Here is a 13,260-nt window from a genome sequence, read left to right as displayed (position 1 = left end):
ATAAGGTGTAATTTATTTTACTTTTCGAAGATTCCTAAATCTCTAATTATAATTTAATTTTACTAGTCAATAAATCTAAAAAGGGAAAGTAAGGCTGAAAGATTGATAACTCGAAATAATAAGATAACTCGAAATAATACCTGAAATAATAAGATAACTCGAACAAACTCAAAATATTCGTATACACATTATCCGCTAATATACACAGACAAATTTTAGCATGCCTGGACTTGGACGTTACTAAATGCGAAATCAGTAACTCATTTTTGTATTACAATTTAGTGCTATTATAATTTATTTAGCTGAGTTTAGCGAAGCTTATTTATAATAGGGGTGGAATAATGTAACTTTTGCTGCAAGATATCTCGAAAAGAACTTACTTATAGACTTGAAAATATGAAATTCCGTATATCAACTATTGATATTTATTTGCTTCTTCTGCAAAAGGAAATAATTTTTGTTTCTTCGTGTAAGATTACGCTGAATTTTACCGTTAAATTTCTAAAAACCCTGCAACACAGGTTAATTAGTTTTATTTTAGAACCAAACATTTTATATTGCTACCTATTTTTGATATCTTATATTTTTGCACATTTAAGCACACCTATCCTTGTTTAGCGTCTATTTAAAAATTTTACTTAAATATGTGAAGCCACCTTTTAATTAGTGTACACCAAATAAAGAACTTAAAATGTCCACTTTTCGTTTTTAGTATGAGCTGGACGAAAGTAAGAGACCTTGTCAAACAAATAATAGCAATTAATTTAAAAATCACCTTTAAAAGCCGTAACCTTAAGTACTTACTGAAATAGTACACAGTAATGTGGGATAATTTATTAGTCCAAGAAAAAAAAGAGAATACGTTTATCCTTTATTGAATGTTTACAACAGCTTCAATTGGAAGTGCAATTGGTGATATAATAATTGGATGCTAGTTAACTGCCAATCTCTGGAGCACCATATGAGATACCACTATCAGTAGATAGATAGCAGCAGTATCTACTACAGACAGCGTGGGTTAGCTCTGTGTCAGCTCAGAATAAGTACAATGCTATTTTTATTTAGCCTGTGCTCAGTGTCAATTGAACAGTTGTGAGTAAATGTTTTGTGTTGGAAGAGACTTGTGCTAACGCTACGTTTATATTTATAACACAGTTATTATGTTGCTACGGTGACTACGACTTTGGTCTAAGAGGCCGACTGTGGCGATTGGATTACACTTCAAACAACTTTTTTGTTCGGTAAATATATATCTTTACCCATACGTCTGTAAGTGGGTGTTGTAATACGTAAGCATCTTAATTAAAATGTATTGATGCATTGACGTTACCATTACGAATAATCTAGGTTTTACCAAAACTTATCTAAAGTGGTGTAGTTTTATATTTTCCGTTGCTGTTGATACAAGAAATGTTGTTTACATACAATTTATATCCATGCATTCCTTGAATAAACTTTTAGAATCTCACCAAAGTGATAACTCGTGTTTATATGTCGAGTTTTCATAAGTAATTTGTAGAGATGAAAAGCTGTTTAAATCAGTTTGGTAAAATTATGATGACTGAAACTTGCTATCTTTTGAGCATAATCAAAACAGATTTTTAACTACCACTTCCGCGTTTTTATATTTGTACACATTCAATTTAATGGGACCAGTGCAAGTAGATACACCTACACACTCCTTGTGATATCATTTTATGGGGTTAGCCCATTTACCATGATCCAATTTTTTAAACTATTTTTTTATTTCCTATGTCTGATATGAAATGTTTATAGTAAATAGTACGTTGATAAATAGTACATACGTTCTACCCATAATTCTTTCTTTGAATAGTACAATGACCTATTTTTATTTTTCAGGTTTTAACAAATTTTTCCAGAACTTGTGTTTTAATATTAATTATTTTCAAAAACTATCAAAAGTCTGTCTTCTCTACATCTTTAGTGGGCTATGAAACCCTTTAATCTACATGAGGAGGTGTATAGGAATAACATTACCATATTTAAAATTAAAATCTACAATATGTAAATACGGTCAAGGTGATCGAAATTCCGTGTTGATTACGCTCAAAAAGACACCCTTCTTGGGACACGAAGACCACCATTTATGAGCAATTCAAATACGAAAAATTTATTTTTTAAATTTCCAATGTTTTTCTATGTCAATACATTAAATAAGATACAGAATTTTATTGAAATATTCCATATTTGTAAATTTTACATTTTAATGGCATATTGAAATAGCCGTATCGTGTTTATATGTCGAGTTTTCATAAGTAATTTGTAGAGATGAAAAGATATTTAAATCAGTTTGGTAAAATTATGATGACTTTGAAAAATTGCTATCTTTTTAGCATAATTAACACGGAATTTTAACTACCACTTCCGCATTTGTATATTTGTACACCTTCAATTTAACGGAACCATTGCAAGTAGATACACATACACCCTCCTAGTGATATCGTTTGGTGGGGTTTTCCAAACCTCCCTCCCACCACTAAAGTAACCTTATTTATGACAAGAGAGCGTAAATATATTTATGTTAGTTTTCTAGACATTAAAACACAAGTGTTAGAAACCTTTTAAAAATTGTATCAAATAAAGTAACGCTGGATTTAGTACCTCCTAAGGTTGAGTTCACAGGGGGTGAAATTTACATTGTATTCTTACAATTAGTCATAGAACAGTACCTGCAAATAAATTGATTCTTCAAATTTAGCTAATCCCCCAGAGGCTAGAAAACACCGCAGTAGTATGTTTCTAAATCGTTTCTAAACTTTCTTAGTAAAAACTTTGTCCCTCGTTCAAAAATATAGTTATCGATCTAAAATAAGTGTAAAAAACTAATCGTACTAGAATTTTAACAAGGATAAATGACATTTTAAAAGATACTAACACCGACAGTAATAAATATAGAAAGAAAAACTAAATATTTGTTGATAGCTTTCAGCATAACATGAGGGTGGTTCAATAAGTATTTAGAAAATATAAAAGATGGATATCGTAGTATCAAAAGTAAATTTTTATCATTATTTAGCTCTCCAATATAGCCGTTGTTAAGGTTTCAGATGTATCCATCATATAGTTTAATTGTTGTCATTTTCTTAAATTAAAAACTTTAATATATTTATAACAATGGATAAAAGTGTTTCGAATAGTAATAAAAACTTTAATTTGACATAATTTACACCAAAATAAATCAAAAACTATTTTTACAAAGTTCATGGCAAATACGAGTCTGTTATATAACTGTTTTATAATTGGGTGAATGAGTTTAAGCGTGGTCGAACAAAAGATGAATGCAAATCTGGACACGCTGTGGGTGTATCAACTCCCAAAATGATTGAAAAATACGGGAATATTTTTAAATTTATTTATTTATTTTAAGTTATCAACAAGACAAAGTGCGCGAAATACTTGAGGACACAGGGTTATCTCAAGCTACAGTGGTTTCAGTTTTGTACAAACATTTGTGTGTGATACAAATTTTGGCAAGATTGGTGCAGAGTGGAGAATAAATGCAATCCTAAGGTCGGCTGTTTTGGCACTTTTAAGTTGCAATCATTATGAATTTATGCGTCGATATATATATATATATATATATATATATATATATATATATATATATATATAACTGTTGATGAAACATGGATACATCACTATACTCCAGAAATAAAAGAACAGTCAAAAAATGGATTATTGAACTAGAACGGGCTCCTAAAATGGCGAAGACGGTCAAAATGGGCCGTAAGGTTATGGCCACGGTCTTTTGGGATGCTCGCGGAATCATCTACTCTGATTACTTGAAAAAGGAACAGTAGAGGGATAATATTTGAAACTGTTGAAAAAAAGAAATTGAGGGAAAAGCTTTCATCCGAAAAGATTCAGTTTCGTTAAGTATATACAAACATTGATCCCTGACACGCTTGTACTAGGAGAATCCGAAAATTAAATGCATTAAGTTTTCCTCTTTCCACTGAAAGCATTTTAAAGAACACGGAATTATATATTTTTAATAAACACTTGGCTACTTACAGATTTCATGACCAAATTGTAGGCTGTATATAGTTAAAGTTTCCTTTCTATTAAGTTTTGGATATTTTAATCAGTATAATGGTGTAAAGCAATCTTTTTTCTCCATATACCGTTGTGCTCTAGGCAGTTGTAAAAGCTTTGATGAACAAAAGTGTGAGATAATTTGAATAATGAAGCTGTTTCGATATTATCTCGTCTCTTCAGGTACTAATAACTGCATTTTCCAGCTGTCACTGTGTCACAGGTACTCAGTTTATTGTTGAGAACTTTGCTCGCCTCTTCGGGTGCTATCCTGACCAGCGTATGAGGCTAAGCTAATCTACTACGTAATAAATTCTTGAATGTTTCTTTACAAAATCAGTTTGTAGATTACCGATAATAATTGTCTTGAAAGTGTTCCTTTAGGCATACCGTATTTCATTTTCATTATAATTATTTATTTAGAACTCGTTGACTTATAAAACGTTATTTAGTGCCCATTAAATAGATTCACCAAAATTTCAGGATTGAGTATGTGGAAGCTGTTGTGAATTCAGAAAACAATTCACATGTATACATTAATCACTGATTAAACCTTTGTATTTATACTGTATGCATGAATATAATTCATACGCTATCATATTAATTATTTTTCCCATTTGTACCGATTTTTCAGAAATAATTACATTCGCTCTTTCAGAATAAACTTTACAATCAGAAAATCATAAAAACGGAATAGATACATAAGTTATTATTTTAGGTTTTTTTACGGATAGGAAAAACTGTTTCTTCTATTCTTTGTTTAAAGTTTGTTTTTGGCGATGGAATGTTTGAAATAATAATAGGGTTTCCGTCATTAGCCACCATGATAAGTTACAAAATGTAAAACACTACGTTTCGAGATCTGCAATCTGATCTCTTCCTCAGGTGAACAACTAACCTAACACATAACTACAATCTAGGTTAAAATAATCAAATCATACCAGAGCTGCTTGGAGTCCAGTCTAGGCGTTGTCACTGTACGGGATGCAAGTCGCGAGCACAAGCCACGAGCACGAGAAGTTCAGCTCACAAACGCAAGTCACACTTGCACAGGTGATACTGTAATACTAAGCTGCTTGAAGTTATTTCCATGATCTAGTTTGTAATTTAACTTTTAAAGTTTTTCTCATTTATATACTATACAGTAGTTTCATTAGCTAATACAAAATGAGCGTATGGATTCCTATACAACTAACCAGTCACATGAAGTTATGACATAACTGTTGGAGTAGGTTAACGCTGTTAATTAGGTTGACGCGTTAATAGCGTGCGACCTTGACATTGTTATCTGACGCAGACTAGCTGCACACGTCACTTGCTCAGCCGGCATTTAGCGTTAAGTCATCTCTCTCTAGATTTACACTAGAGTAGAGAGCACAAAAGTAGTCCGATGACATTTGAGGCGATATTGCCATATCGTTGCCGTTATTACTTCTCTCCACTATCAAATAACTATGGTCATATACTGTCTATTACATTTTCATGTGAGTGGAAAAAATGTAATGAAATCAAATGCATTTATAATGTGTTCATTGATGATTGTTTTGGATAAAAACCGATCTTGGGACGAATCTTTCTCACGTAGAACTGGCAACACGGGCGCGTAAGTTGTAAGGGAGAAGGTTCAGATACACAATTCCACCATAGGATAGTTATCTTGGGGGCTACTTTATCACAAGATATGATAGAATTGTACAGATTATGTATGTATTAATTATGTATAGATATTATTATGTCCAGTGAACCTAACTGTTTTTATTTATATTTTTATTAAGCAGGTTTTATTATGCATTATAATTCTCTATTTTTTTATTTTTCAGTATACGATTACAGCTGATGAAATGGCGCTGATACGATTCTGCTGTTGCTGCTTTAGCTTAAGATCTTTGATGTTGTTGTTGGGTTGGTCACAAGCAGTAAGTATTACACTTAAGTTATTAATTTGTGGTCATACTTGATATCATATGCTAGAATTTCAAATTATTTGACTACTCATTAACAAATTTACATTACTAAATATCTGAAAAAAAACGTTAAATGTAATAAATTTAAAATAGTTAATTTGATTCAAAATTAGGATCCTTAAATTTGTATATAAAATAGGAATTTGACTGTTAATCTACATTTCATTCACAGTTAATTGACACAACTTTTCCTACAACTGTGACAGAAATAATCCAAAACCGTTTGCACAACATTACCTACCAAAACCACAAAGCCAATCCCAGTTTCAACATTTGAAATGTTATTGGTTTGTGGAATTTTTATCTGGCATAATATATACTGATAGTATCAATATAGACCAAAGTGAAAACAATTTCTGAAGTCAGAGTTGTTATTTTAAAATCATCGCTGCTTTTAGTTAATTGGATATGACTCCGAAATCTATAAAACAGTTATCGTTTGAAGTGTATTTGTATTTAAAATATTACTCATTATAGAGCTGAACCGTAGAGTTGTTCTATTTACGAAAATGTCGTAGTAAATTTGTACGAATACAATAACTCATCGGCAATTCAAGTAAATACGAAAACAAGCAAATCAGTAATTGAAAGAAATTGGTTAAAAATATAACTATACATAAAATAATAAATTCGTTATTCAGTGTTGTTCACACATAGTTTTAAGATGGTGGGCGTTCGCACTTATAATTAATTACAACCGTAAATCGTAATATTGTATATATGGATTAAAAGTGAGCATTTTTCTTAAATTTCATTCTTTAATTGTTCTAACCACAATTGTATTAAAATACTCAAAAAAAGTTTTAAGCCATAACTATTAATAAAAGAAATTAAAATTAATTCATTGAAAAACGTTTTGGTAGTAGTATTAGCTCTGTTCTATTTGGTTCTTTTATGGTGTATTCAAATTATTATGAATCATCCTTGCTCTCTGATTAGTTCAGCAAGCAATCTTTTAGGCATGGTTCTTCTCTTCCTGTAAATTCTTGAGGAAATAATTGAATATAGAGCCGAGGAAAACGGCTGAGCCAATGTCGGTTTGCTAAACTAAACTGGCTTTGATTAATCATTGATTCAGACCTGAAATGCCGTCCTTCCTGTAGGAATTTCCTTCCAATTTTAAACCTGTATATACAGTTCTAACTTACGATCACACAAACTTCTTCTCCAATCTAATATATTTAAGATTTTTTTACTTTGGAATTGACCATAAAATAAAAAAGTAGTACAATGATACAATGGAGTAAACTCCACCATTAAAAAAATAACCCATTACTTAAATTCAGTTCATGTAAAGTGTTCCTTATTAGCAGATTCAAAAGGAAATTACTAGAAGATTACACTCTAAGCAAATGTAGTATGCTAGGGTTCTGTACACGTCACCGCATAGAAATGCTCATGTCGCAAGAAGTTTTATGTATGAAAGGTTTACCTCTTGTGAAGTCAAAAGTTCTATTTGGGCGTTTTTCTCTATTTTGTAATGTGGATGTAGATTCTCCGTGTTGCAGTTGGTATCTCTCCTGGCTCTTAGTAGTGTGGTCATGGCAGATACTACAGGACCTCATGAAAACATAATTACATTATTCGGTAGTACTTTAAGAGGTAAGAATAATCACTTATTTAATGAATTATTTAAAAATTCACCCATTAAAGTTTTATTGTTTGACTACCATGACTATAATTTATGTTTTCTGATTGTGCCAGTTATCATAAATCTCCAAAAAGTCTTTACATATTTTACAATTAATACGTAGGAGAGGCATCTTCACCTAACATATGTTAAACTAAAAGTGTCAGAGCGAGGTAAGCGGGTGTGTTTAATGCTGAGGCGATCACGTGTCACTTAACAGGCTTCGCTCATTTAAGTCTTGAAATGCTGTGCGGAAAGACTGACAATCAGACAATGAAAATATCACATATCCAGGCAAACACAGTAGAAATTTCGTCGGCCTTCTTAGTGATATGCTTCAATGATGCTCAATTTATTCTCATTAAAACATGCACCTTCATTGACCTAATTATTATCTACGTAGAAACGAAATCCAACGTAAAATTCAAGGTCTAAAGATGAAATCATTCTTAAATTACGGTTAGTTAGAGTATGTAAAGCCTCAGCCACATGGCCTTCATGAAACACTCCGTGTATGTGTGTAAATGATGTTATATGCAAAATTACAATTCCATAGGCTTGTTTGTCTTGAGATATCCAGTTGAAACAGACACAGGAAGATAGACAGACAAATACATTAGACATTTTTGAGAACGCTTATTGTTAGCTTAGCGAAACATACAAAGTGAAAAAAGTCAGAACCCCCATCTCTATTTTGTTTATATAGGGATATATCTTTAAGGTTAGTGGTGCAATGTGATAAGGAAGTTTCGTTTGTTACTATGAAAAGTTTGTGTGTCACCATACATTTCACCCTTATAAGATTGGGCTTGCACAATGAAGACGATCCAGACAGTCGTCTACAACTTTGTGAGGAAACGGAAGCTCTATTTTCTGCTTATTCATTGTTTGTTCGTAAGGTTTTGTTCAGCGATGAATGCAGTATTTTATCAACGGATATGTACAAAAACACAACTAGGACTCAGAAAATCTTAAATTTTTCCAACAATCACGTTTTCCGGGATTTTTGGTTATCATATTTTAGGAATTTTTTTATTAACGGGTAATCTTAATGTAGAACTGTATTTCCACAAGAATCGATATTCCCCGTAATAACCACTCTTATTACGGGAAATGAGCATTAACTTTATGAAGTAATCGTTCACTTCCAGTAGGATGGTGCCGCAGCACTTTTCACCGTGCTGTATAACATATCCTGGGAAATCAACTAAGTGGTCAGTGGATTTGTAGGCGTTGTCTAATAGAACGGAATGCGCGGTCTCTGGAACTTACACCCATGGACTTTTCTCCATGGGGTTACATTAAATCCATAATTTACAAAATACCAGACGTAAACGTTCAAGATTAAAAAAATAGGATTGTTGAGGCCTGCAACCAAATACCAGATCAGACTTTAAAAACGAGAGAGATCAGCTATTAAACTCTTATCTCACTGCCAGATAGTAGAAGGATCAGTTTAAACATTTTATTTGACTGTGTAACGTGGTGAATTACTACAAATATTGTTCTTGTAGCTCTGGCTATTACTTGGAATGAAAAAAAGATAGCGATCTCTGGTTTTCATAATTCTTTACTCATTTGTCACCATTCGTCTCCTGCTAAGGAGTAAATTATGAGTTACCACAAAATCTCGTATTTTTAGGGGAAAATGATCATTTAAAAATTACCAAATGAAACTCCTTTTCACATATAAACTTTTTAACAAAATAGAAAGGAAGGGTCCTGACTTTATATTTCCCCTGTAAAAATTTCAACTAGATATTGAGATATCACCACAGGGCATGCACCATTTGATCTCTAACTTGTTAATATTACAATAAACTAATATTAGATTAGATATAGATTATCGACGGACCTAATAGAACGCAACGAACGCGTTACCAACCAGTCCAACAAATATCTCATCTTAATATTTCATAGACGAAACCAGTCTGTTTGCAGATTTGTTAATTCTGTTATTATCTAGTTGTAAAATGTTCAATAGTTCTCAGCTAAATGTCATTTAATGACATGAACATACACAAAACTCGATGTTGCTTTAAATTGACTTTCATGCAACATTTCCAGTTCATAAATCACTTCGTTTTTTAAATGTTGTGCGGAGGAAAACCGACCAACTGTGATACAGAAATGAAAATTTTCTAGCCCCTAGTAATAGGTTTTCTTAGCCAGGTATGGTTTAGTACATGTACAAATTTTCTCAAGAGGATAAAAGTCTAAATGAGTATTTCTTGATTTTTGTAAACTCTAATACAATTCGTATGTACACCATTCATCTCCTATATCATGTAATGTGTACGAGGTTCGTTGTAAGTTAATAACAACGTTGAATATTTACAGTTCTGTACGTATTTCTGGGAGGCAGTGTCATTCAAACCATCGCTGCTGCATTCCTGCTGTATGGAGTTTATAGGGTGAGAATTCGCTTCATCAGTACAGGATTATACGAGTATATATTTAGACTTACCAGATATACCATTTATGAAAATATTAAATTAATCGTATTTAATTTATTTAGAAACAAAAGTTCTTTTAAAAATGTAGGTTGTAAAAAATCGTTGAATGTTTTATTGGACTTTATTGGAGCATCTGTTAGAAAAATAAACAAAAATGGTATATGTTCACTTTGTTTAAAATGTATAATAATGTATACAATAAATCATTTTACTGAGCCAAAATGTTGGAGTTATATTATATTTATTTGTTTTGTAAGATAATACATAACTTTTTTCTAACAGAGAAAGAGTCTCTACGTACTGGAGTATGTGAAGCTGGAAACTGTGATCCACATCGCGTCTCTTATTGAGTTGTTCCTCGTCTTCATTTTGGAGCACTCCATAATATCAAGTGTAGACACCTTCACCTTCGTGGGGTTTCTCGCTCTGAATTACGGTAAATATATTTGCTTGTAGCATAATTCTATGAAGCCTGTTGATAAAACTTGCAAAAAGTGTGTATGTGAATATACAAATAGTTTTTGTTTAGCGATCAACCCTGTGTTCTACAGATTTCAAAGAATAATAAGATCTCGGACATTTACCAACGTTGTATGTTTCAAAAGGTATAACAAACGTTTCGAGGGTTGAAATCTACCCTCTTCATCAGGTGGAAATGTTAATAATACATAACAGAAGAGAAAACAGTAAGAAGAAAAAGTGTTACAGACATAACAGAAAGCTCTTTGAAGTCCATCGTCTGGTTTTCCTACTTTTTTATGCATTAATCAAATTTGCACCTGATGAAAAGGTTAGGTATCATTCTCGAAACGTTATCTTTTACATTTTGTAACATATATAGAAATATTGATAGTGTCTAGTAAAAGGTTATCAAAGTACAGAAATAAAGTTTTTGCTTTTTATGTACAGGTCTAGCGGCATACTACCTCCTGGCAGCATACAGCTACTATAGAATCATTACTGAAGAAGACGTCTACACACCGTTAATACAGACGTGATCTCTGTGAAACCATTATCAAGAGACATGTTGCGTTCCTTGTGATAGGTTATTAGTATTTCGAACTATTACAGTGTACTGATCTACCCTAGTTATACGTAATTATATTACAGTGGATTTACCACAATCAATACCGGTAGGGAGTGTGATATGTGAGTGTCCAGATTTGTGAGAACTTCATTAGAGTGTTACTTTTTTGTGATATTTATGAAAAATGATAACTTAATTGTTTATTTTAATAGTATTTTATAATACTGTACATGACTACTACTTTATCTCACAATAATACGCAAAGGAATATATGATTGAATGTAATTTAATTTTATCCATTAAAATATATTTTTGTATAAGAATTGTATATTTATATTGCCTGTTCAATGGAGAGAGCATTTGCACTGTATCTGAAAACATAAAACTGACAAGAACAGCTGTGATGCTTAGGAATTATTGTTGGTAAATATATAAATTTAAAGAAATACACCACGAAATAAAGTATAAAATAAAAAAAATTACACACGTAACAGGCTGTGTTGAGTTTACATGCACACTTTTAAGTATATAACTTATTTAATTTATGTGGTACCGTGTCAGACGTTAGAATTTCATAAAATTGCATTCAGATTATTTACAAACTTATTAACTCTGAGATCAACTCGTTTCCATCAAGGCTAACCATAATACAATAATGTAAAATATATTTTTGTCGCAATCCAAATCTTTTGGATTTAGCATGCTCAATTTCGGTAGAGAAATGAAGTCTATGCAAAATTTCCTGCATAAGGATCATTTCGTTCTCAAAATATGATGCAGACAGAGAGAAAAACATAGATCTCAACAGGAGGTAGACTCTGCTCCCAATGTTTAACCCCTCCAGAATGCCCTGTCACTCCGAAAGCAGCGCAAAGGTCTTTTTAGGACTAAGCACACTTTCTCACGTCCTTGCCCTTCTCAAATGCTATGCAATACTAGGTAAATTAGAGACTGAATGTAATGTATATTACACGTTGTGAAGTTAGTATACCGAAGAAAATAAATTATCTATTCTATGGTAACTACGTAGCTTGCCAATTTTCTGACATGCAACTAATAAGTAAAAGAATAAATATTAACGCCGGGATAACATACAAAAGCTATGAATAATACATAAAAATACCTATGGGTGAAATAAATAGCATGAATAATATAAAAAATCTATATAATAGGCCAATTTACTTGTATAAGTAAATATTAATACAAAATTAGGACAAAAAGTTCTATAACTTATTAGCACATTGATATTTTCCTTCTAATAGTTATGTGGTGATGGCTATTAGCTATAGTGTCAACTATTAAAATTGCAATAAACATGCATATTCCTGCACTGCAGCCGCACTAAAAAAATTAAATTTTAGTAGAGATGACGCCATATGTGTCATATATATATATATAAAATATAATTGATAGAGCTCAGTTGTTTTAAAACTTATTTATCTGGAATTCTCTCGCTGCCATCAAGGTTACCCATAACAAAAATGTAAAATTGCTAACTAACGCTTAGCCAAATCCCATAGAATGTCATGGACTAGACGTTTTCTGTATAGAATAGAAGCTGCATACAAAACTTCAAATCTATAGATCTGTTCGTTCTCATTTTTTCTGCCCTACAATATTAAGCTTCGTTAACGCTCAAACAATGTATTTATTTACGTCGTCATCCTGGTTACCCATAACAGCTAAGTAGAAATGTTCAGCCAAATACCATGGTATGACAAGAACTTGATATTCCTTAAATATAAATGAAAATTCATAAGGATTTTTAAGGTTGGCTTATAAAGAAATTGCAGCTTTTCCTTAAACAAAAACTTCTAGTCTCTTTGCCTCTCAAATATTTTTTTCACTGAAATAGTGTACAAAGATCATAACCAATATAAACTGGATATACTGACGTCACAAATCATTACATGACCTTTGTGAGCAGCAATGGAACGCTTAAATAAGCCAATCCCAAATTGACTGCTCAAATTCGATAATACTGCAGCCGTCCTCGCAGTTCGCAGTTAATGGACTGCTAATGGCTGTAAATGGCTTCCTCAACCAAAGCCTATACGATTATTGAACCCCTTTACCATTGCAATACTCATTACCTCTGTGTATTCGCTTTTAGCTATCTCAACGATC

The 13,260-nt window shown here is 32.1% G+C and overlaps 1 long non-coding RNA gene across 1 annotated transcript; it reads left to right on the top strand.

The window, feature by feature from the left end:
- Positions 1-1,008: 1,008 nt before the first annotated feature.
- LOC124365165 lies at positions 1,009-11,467 on the top strand. The gene is made up of 5 exons (XR_006922706.1): positions 1,009-1,241; positions 5,877-5,972; positions 9,991-10,064; positions 10,389-10,542; positions 11,016-11,467. It is a non-coding gene; the product is annotated as an uncharacterized LOC124365165 (long non-coding RNA).
- Positions 11,468-13,260: the final 1,793 nt, after the last annotated feature.

The sequence above is a fragment of the Homalodisca vitripennis genome, chromosome 6, assembly GCF_021130785.1.
Source record: "Homalodisca vitripennis isolate AUS2020 chromosome 6, UT_GWSS_2.1, whole genome shotgun sequence".
NCBI classification, from domain to species: domain Eukaryota; kingdom Metazoa; phylum Arthropoda; class Insecta; order Hemiptera; family Cicadellidae; genus Homalodisca; species Homalodisca vitripennis.
This window is presented reverse-complemented; position numbering and strand designations above follow the sequence as displayed.